Raw genomic sequence first — 8,744 nt, 5'->3', positions numbered from 1 at the left:
TGCTCTTTGGGGATTCCTGTGGGATCTATTTTTGATTGGTCAAAGCTGGTTTGTTGGCCACCGGTTGGTTTAACATGATGCTATAATGCGCTACGGAGAGATATGTTATTCCAGTACAAGTGGCCGGTCAGTTAATTTGAGGATTTTTGCCTTTTGTTCTTCAGGCCTATAGCTTTGTGGTTTCAGTCCGACAGTTAAAAGTTGTATTGGCTTGTAAAAATTCATGTGACTGGACCAGTAGGTGAGGATGATCTCATATGGAAAATACTGCTCCATGGTATTAAAATATGTTATAGGTGTTGGAAGTCAGTGCTAGGAGCTCCTGGGATGTGCTCATGCATGCTTGGTTGGAACTTTTCTTTTGAATCAATTGATGAACCGATGGCATCAGATATGCCGTATGTGTACTCCACTACGTACGACAGGGTGAAAACAAGTTTGATCGATGGAGATGGATTTCTATCCTGTTGGTGCAATTGTATGTTCAGGTGGTTCTTTCATGTCCGTTCTCTCCAGCTTCTTGATGTTTTCTTTCTCAGGTGTAATTTAGTTCCCATTTGTAATAGCCAAATTTTCATGTCAAACATGATTTAAAGATTTTCTATGCCAGTTGACATGTCATTTATTTTCTAAACAGCCTATTGTTGATGGTGTTTGATCTCCTTTCTGACATCTTCCAAGAATAAGTTCTCATGTTCAGTAAATGCAATTTAGTTGATTATTTTGAATTATTGTAGTAGGTTAATAGGATTTAATTGTACTCAAATTTTGTTTTCCATAGGGATACAAACAACAGTGTAACGACTCTAGAAATCTACATCTTAATACTGCCCTATTTTTGGGGATTCGAATCTTCATGGTTATGATAATGGTTCAAAACTCCATTTGACCTTGGAAGGGTTATGTTCTTCATATGTTTTTGTAGCCCTTGCATGAACTATTTTAAGACATGTTATTTACATTAAGGTCACCAATGTGCACCTTTCAGTCAAAACACAGTGCAAGGCTCCTTTCTTATGTTGATAACATACTTGGCAAACATTTCAGAAATGACATTTTATAGTTCTGGTTTGACCTACTTGGCACAAATTAAATTTTGTTTGTACATTTCCTTTAGTTGTCCACTTTTAGAAATTTTAATGTCAGTTTTTTGTCAATTTTTCACACTGTGAATCCGACAAGAACCTTCAGATAAAATAAATAAGAGGTATTATATGTCTGTTTACTAAAGCCTTGAGAGGCAATGGCAGACTGGCACTAAATAGCCTTATTTACATTCAGTACATCGCCGAATACATGCACAAGTAAACCAAAGTCGCAATCATGCGAAGGTATAAACGAGACCAACACATTCCAATAGAGCTACAAACCTGGTGTGCAATCATTGCATCATGAGGATCAGAGGTAGTAGTTGCTTACAAAATATGCTTGTGAAGAAGATCGTCTAGACTAAACCCAGCGTCTTGTGAGATTGCAGAAACCTCTTGTGAGGCTTTGCATACAGACATTGTTGTGAGTTTTACGAGTTTGTATTCCGTTTTCTGCTTTGGAATTGCATCGGGCATCTTGGTGAGTAACTTCAGTGAGTTTGTTTTGCATAGACTTATACAAATAACAAATGTTTGCTTCCATTAAGCATCTTGTGTAGAGTTAATTCTACACTTTGAAGGGAGTTTTTTGCTTTTCGGGAAACTAAAGTAGTTTATCTCGATCCAAATCTAATAATAAATTTTGACCAGTTCCTGTATAATCAATGAAAGTGGCATATATTTCTTTGGATTATTGATAAGCTATTATTTTTATTTTTGCAATATGTATCTGATGAAATAACAAGTAAACTAACTATAACTATTTTGTAAAACGGTTGCAATGCACGGGCTATAGTTCATGGTTTGAACAACAACCCGTAGAAACGCACGGGCATATTTACTAGTTATGTATATGTGTCTCCACGTTACACAACACAAAGCACAAAGCCCCCATGTACATGTCTCTCTCTATCCTCCACACACATAGATACAAAGAATATGTTATCATTGCCTCAGTCTCTCTCTCTCTCTCTCTCTCAAACACGCTCAACAAGGGTTTCCTCGTGAATAACTTACCGTCTATTCATCAACAGTCGTGGCAGTACGACGAACACGAGACGTGAAAAAGAATAAATCTACACGTGCTTAGACCACATAGTATGACTACTAGGACTAGAGCAAGCCAAAAAGTACGCCGTTGTCATCCCCTCCTTATTGACGACAGGAAAACCTCTGTTTTACACAGTCAAGAAATCATTGTGCTAAAGCCTCACATGCTGAGGTGTTGAATAGAATGTAGATGCTAGTTTACGGAAACAAGTATCGATACTACGTTTGCATCTTCATACTTATATTTCTTCTCTTACTAGTAGAACGCCCGTGCGTTGCCACGGGCTTTTAATTTATTTTTTTAATTACACCTATTAATGCAATTCATATCAAATTTTGCATGTATAATTTTTTTTCTAATTGCGCATATAATGTATATGATATTTCAGATGTACAGAAAAGATAGCTTGCGACAATTGAAAAATAATTGAAATCCAATTCATCTGTAATGTAACTCGACGATGTGTACATAGAGAGCTATGATCTAAATAACTGTATGTTACAAACTAAGATCTATGTGATGCGCAAAACATATTCCCACACAGTCTAGAATATTGTCTTTAGCTTCACTTGCACGATACTTCAACAAGTATAAAAAATATATTTCTCGAAGATTTAATCAGGTTAACATGTACCAATAGATTTTCCATCTGTGGTTTACCTTTTTATCAATAATTCACTCAACATCTTCTTTCTCCATCAACTATCTCCACAACCCCCAGTCCATGTTTGCCGCGTCAATTGGTGACATATATGGCTCCCAATCTATCCTTCCATCTCCATCAACACAGACCTCGAATTTCAAGCATGTAATGGTGCACTCGTGCTATATTTCACACTAAAGCTCCATCTCTCTCTCTCTCTCATTATAATATGTTAGTGCTCCTCTCTCCTTACATCCACTCTTTCACACTATATATCTGTCTCTCGCTCTCCCACTCTACCACCTTACATCTCCCTCCCTCCCCTTCTCTCCCAACATCTCTCTCTCTCCCCCTCCCTCCCTTGCACACAAACACACAGACACACCCACTCCCCCCTCTGTCTTTCCCTCACCCACAACTCAAAACTTAATTTTGGCTCAGCTTAATGTTGCTCAGTGTTAATATTCGACGGCTATAGTATATCCTAGAGGCTTAAATATTAAATGGAAATGTTAACTGGCTAATCGTGGCTCATTTACTCCACCACTATGAAGCACACAAATTAATGGCCATACTCCGCGCAACAAACAAAAATGACCTCACATGTTATACTTTTTAATGCACTGCTATACTTGACATGCACTTCTTGCCTATATTATGATTTAAGGAAAAGTTAACTGGCAAGCGATCGCTAAAAAGGGATGGCAATCGAACCCCTTTTGTGGCAGATTTAGTTTTGAGACGAGATCAAACAATGACAGTTTTAAAAACAGAACTTACCTTCTGTCACAATCGAACCCCTTTTTATGGCAGATTTAGTTTTGAGACGAGATCAAACGATGACAGTTTTAAAAACGGAAATTACCTTCTCTGACAGAAACCGCCCTGTCGCTCTGAAGAAACTGCCATCCCCTCTAACTAAAAAATGGCACTGAAATCATTCGCAAATTCCAAACCCTCCCAGTGACCGTTTGCCAGCTAAGGGGGTCCATAATTTATTCAGGAAACAAGTCAAATAGACCCAAAGATGAAAACAGAAGGATGAATAAAGATGAATAGGCATCAAGTACACTCTACTTATACAATTATACAACTGGATGTTATGTGTCTGGTGCAATGCTATCACGAATCAAGTAGTGGTTAGGCAAAACCACGAATCATGTAAGTGGATTTTGAGCTAACTTCTCCTAAGCGTCGCTTTCTCCTTGTTCTTTTTTGCTCCCTCTTGTGCTCTTCCTTCCTACTAAATAGTTAAATTTTAGTACAACAGTAGCAAGGCAAATTTTAGTAACAGGGTAATTTTAGCACAAGAAGTCTTAGGTATCTTTAAAAAAAAGTCAGTAGAAATCAAATTTCAGTGCAAGGGGATATTTTAATAGGTCCATAAACAATTCAGTACAAGCCAAAAATTTCAGTATCCCTAGAAATTAATAACAACCCTTTATTTGTCACCATTTATAAAACTGTTTAGAATTTAATAACAAACTATGCCTTCCAAGAACAAAGTATGCCTAGCTATGAACAAAATACATTTACTATTCTTTTTTAGCTTCCAAGAGGGAAAATGATAAATGTAATTCTGAGAATGTAAAGAATCCAGCTTGGCTATACAGCAGCAAAGGCTTGTGTCAAATGCCTCCAACACAAGGAACCCATGCTATGTATTCAAAACCCCGATCATTTAATTGTGTATTGTATCAAAGTGAATAGATAAAGACAATAGAGGGAAAACAACTCTATAATTTCTGTCGCAACAAACAAACAAATATATAATCTTACCATAAACCTCATGGAAAGCACCAATGAACAAGTTCTCCAGATGGCACTGTCCTTAAATGTCGCATACACAAATGAAACATGATTTTTTTTTACTAAGACACAGTTTTCCTGTTCATTCATTTAAAAAAATACTTACCCTCTAGAACGGATCGGAATTGGGAGTTGCGAAGAACTAATAACACATCCAGATAAAGGACCTAGTGGTGGATGAATACCAGTAGCAAGATTGATAAGTTGAAGAATTATTCTGTAGAGTGTAGCGATCTGGAGCTGGTTAGAGCACTCGCCACAGCGGCGCCCGAGATGGCGAGGTGGCGGACAAAGGGAGGAGCGCAACACCAGGTCTCAGCTGCCTCCATGGAGCCCAAGGAACTCCGCCCGCCACCATGTGGACCCCTATCAACACACAAAGCATGTAATGGACACACTGAACTCCAAAGGTACCTCCGTATATACATTGTGAAATGAAATAGCATAGCCGCTAGCCTGTTACTGGTTACAATATGGGAAATAAGTAGTTGTGTTGATAGCAGATGTCCAAAAATAATGGCAGGATTGCCTTGCTCATGCACTTTTAGAGGAGCAGGATGGAGCGGTCGGCCACGGCAGGCCGGACGCAGTCCATGCACATGAATTTCATCGGCTCTAATGTTGTGCACGCCCTTGTTCTCCCCTCCTCCCGAGGTCCCACATGAGGCCCTGTCCTCGATGATGGGTGGTCGATGACGACGCACACGACCCATACGTTCTTCTTGTCATACACAACATCCACACTGCCATCTAGTCCTAGACCAAGCACGAATTGAATCAGCGAGCAACCCTCAACCATCTCTTGTATCTCCATTACTAATCTTCCTATATCATTGTAAAACATCAGCTTGCAATCTCTGTACAAATTAGTACAGTACAGGGTTGCATGCCGTTGCAACAGTTTTGTACAATAAAAATTTAAAAGTACCCATGTTTGATCTATTATTTCAGATAAAAGCGTGGTGAATTATTAATTGAGCGGTTTAATTGTCTGTAGCTTTGTGAATTGTTTTGATCTTTGCTTCTGTAGCTACTTCCTCCGTTCCTAAATATTTGTCTTTCTAGAGATTGCAACAAGTGGCTACATACGGAGCAAAATGAGTGAATCTACACTCTAAAATATGTCTATATACATTCGTATGTGGTAGTTCATTTGAAATCTCTAAAAAGACAAATATTTGGGAACGGAGGGAGTAGAAAACATTGCATATACAAGCCAATAATGTTACTCAGATCATGGAGGGAGCCCAAGTGCCTATGGACCACAACATGATATGTATACTTAAAACATGGAGAAACATGCATTGCCAATTATATCGGCGCATTTGAAGATGATGGTAACTGGTTGTGCGCTTGTGCTTCCCTAAGCTTATGAACGGTGCACTTCCACCCCCTCTGTACAAAATATGTTTCTTAATTAAAAATATATTCCTAACTCTACTTGAAAAAGAATATACAGATCATGTATGTTATCCAAATATTTCTAAATATACAATATTTTTATTGAAGGACATCTTAATTAAAAAAGATGTTTCATACACTCGCTATGCATGATAGAAGTATGTACCTGTTTTGAGAAAAATTAATATACTATGCAAGTAAAAATGTATATGAAGAACTAAAAATTGGGGCATACTACTCAGAGGATTTATATCAAGATATGTAGTATTGTTTACTTTTGTCCTGGAAGGAGTTCGATTAAGTTTTTGATGTAAAGCAAAATTCATGGAAACTTTAGAAGAAATCATGCATAACATGGAATTATAGGACAAGAGCTCTGAGCTAGACACATGTTGATTGTACTATGTAGTTCGAGCTCCATCAATACAGACACGATTTCCTATCATTATAAGTAAATTTTCTATTAGTAATGTAATTTGGTAAGTAAAGTAAAGTATTGCCTGTATCCCAAAACTTATGACACGTCACTGTTACCTCCAAATATGATGCAGTTATTCAATATCCATTGTTTGATTAAAGATATAATCAGTTAGAGGCATCAAATCAAGTCTTCCTTTTTTGTGGGGAAAATCAAATCTTCCTTAAATAATTTAAACTGCACACCATAAGTACTGCTAGCCTCTAACCGCCACCACTTTGGGAAGAAACAAGGCCTGTTGGCTTTAGATTGCTTGCAAAATTGGATTAAAGCAATCACCTGCAAAAATACAGCACGCTAGCTTCAAATCGCTTGCCAAAACACGACAGTGTACTTGAGGACAGTACATATCATTGCAGACTAACAATAGGAGGGAAAATAAGCTACTTTATGCTGAATTGAAGTACTCAAATCAGAGCTAGTGCAGTATGCCACAAAGAAAATATTGTTTGTTGAGCCAAACCACATTAAAAAAGAAGTGGAAGCATTAGAAGATCAGAGTTAATAGTTCGTTTTCTGCAGCTTGCATAACTGAATTGAAGTAATTAGCGTTTGTTTATACTGGCTCACTTAATTTTTCTCAAACCATCAGAACCAACACAAAATCATAAATTGAGCATATAAAATTTTATTAACATGGTGTACGCTTAGCTGTCCATGGTGTACACTTCATTGCCATGGCATGCCCTGTGCATCTCCAATCCTCCCTATTATTTCCTCCTTCGAGGACAACTATAAGTAAAAGAGCCATGGCATTAATGATACAGACATTTAGGAATATAAATCTAGCTAAGTGCATATTAAAGAACTAAGAGATGTGCTTTTGCAGTCCAAGATACTAACCAGGCCTGGTGAACAATTTGCAAACACGTACAAATACCAGAACCACAACTTCCATAAATTATCCAAAGAATTAGACCAGAATGGATGAACGCTTGGATTTATAGCACCTGAAAATAGTAAAATCGACGAAAGCTTCATCAGTTAAAAGAATCAGGCCAAGGAAGCAAAGCCATGAAAAGGAGCATGGTCGGGCTGCCCGGAGAGTGGTGGTGAAGAACGTATCCCCCATGGACCATGCGTCGTCCTAGTATCTTATATTCCGATCAGGTCCTGTCGTCAACCTGTCCGCAAAAGACTGTAGCAAACTTCCTCATGCTTGGACAGATGCATTAGTATCTTATATTCCGATCAGCTCCTGTCGTCAACCTGTCCTCAAAGACTAGCAAATTTCCTCATGCTTGGACAGATGCATTAGTATTCAGGCTCATGTTCTTCTCTGAAGGCAGCTATAGAGAGGATACTCAAATAATTGGAAATTCGGAAAATAAAACTAATGGAATGAATCCAAGATCCACCTTCAAAAGAAGCAACACAACTACTGGAAATTCGTGCTAAAGGGAAAATTCTGCTGTTGTACGAACAATTGAATTGAATGACCAATGAACATACCCATAATCAAATAGAAGTGATGTATTCAGGAATTCCTTGCACATTCATTGGATCGACGCCGCTCCCAACTCGACTTGGATCCACGTAGGTATACGTTCTCATCGGGACTTGGGAAGTTGGGATCAGATCAAATAGATCAGTTTCGTCTACTGCATCCAGCGCAAGAATTTCTAGATTCTCTTCCTGTAGAACTTCATCTCAGATAAGATCAGTTGATTGACCATGGAAGTGGGGACTGGCGACCATGGCCGTCGTCGTCGACGAGGCGCACCTGACTTCGATGGCGGCGGACCTGGAGCTGAGGTCCACGAGGCGCTGGCGGCGTCGAACATGGCGACCCCATCTCCCGAGCAGGCGGCCATGGGTGCCATGGAGGTCATGGCACACGAGCTCCACGTCCGATCAGTGGCGATGGGTGATGGCGGCGGCATGCGAGAGGGGTGAATGGCGGCGACGGCATACGAGCGGATTGGCGGCGGCGGCATACGAGCGGATTGGCGGCGGCGGCGCCGACGTGACCTAGATCGATGGGAGCGTTGTTGCCTGATTATTTTTTGCTACGGGCGAGAGGGCTCTTCGCCTGGTTTTTTTTCGTTTCATGCGAGGGGTAGCCTCTTCGTGGGGTGGAGAGGGGGTGAGAGAGGACGAAAAAAAACAGCGAAAAAAAACGGTTGAAAGTGGTGAGACGAAAATAAACCGTACTATTTAACCAACTGAGACAGAGTAGAGATAAAAAACCGAGTTGTGATGATGGTACGCGTGCCATCTTGCAATATAGACCGTCCAATTTATATCTGACGGATGGAAATTAAACTAATAGAT

At 39.4% G+C, this 8,744-nt stretch overlaps 1 long non-coding RNA gene across 2 annotated transcripts; it reads right to left on the bottom strand.

The window, feature by feature from the left end:
* Positions 1 to 3,628: 3,628 nt before the first annotated feature.
* On the bottom strand, positions 3,629 to 8,509 carry LOC123132162 (uncharacterized). 2 transcript variants are annotated; one of them, XR_006464530.1, is made up of 3 exons: positions 8,194 to 8,509; positions 7,314 to 8,113; positions 3,629 to 7,202 (listed from the first exon to the last, which is right to left on the bottom strand). It is a non-coding gene; the product is annotated as an uncharacterized lncRNA (long non-coding RNA). The 2 variants fall into 2 exon arrangements; XR_006464529.1 differs by having other exon boundaries at positions 7,314 to 8,105.
* Between the last annotated feature and the right edge of the window lie 235 nt (positions 8,510 to 8,744).

Source organism: Triticum aestivum, chromosome 6A, assembly GCF_018294505.1.
Source record: "Triticum aestivum cultivar Chinese Spring chromosome 6A, IWGSC CS RefSeq v2.1, whole genome shotgun sequence".
Lineage (NCBI taxonomy): Eukaryota > Viridiplantae > Streptophyta > Magnoliopsida > Poales > Poaceae > Triticum > Triticum aestivum.
Note: the sequence above shows the minus strand (reverse complement) of the source record. Positions and strands in the feature narration are given on the sequence as shown.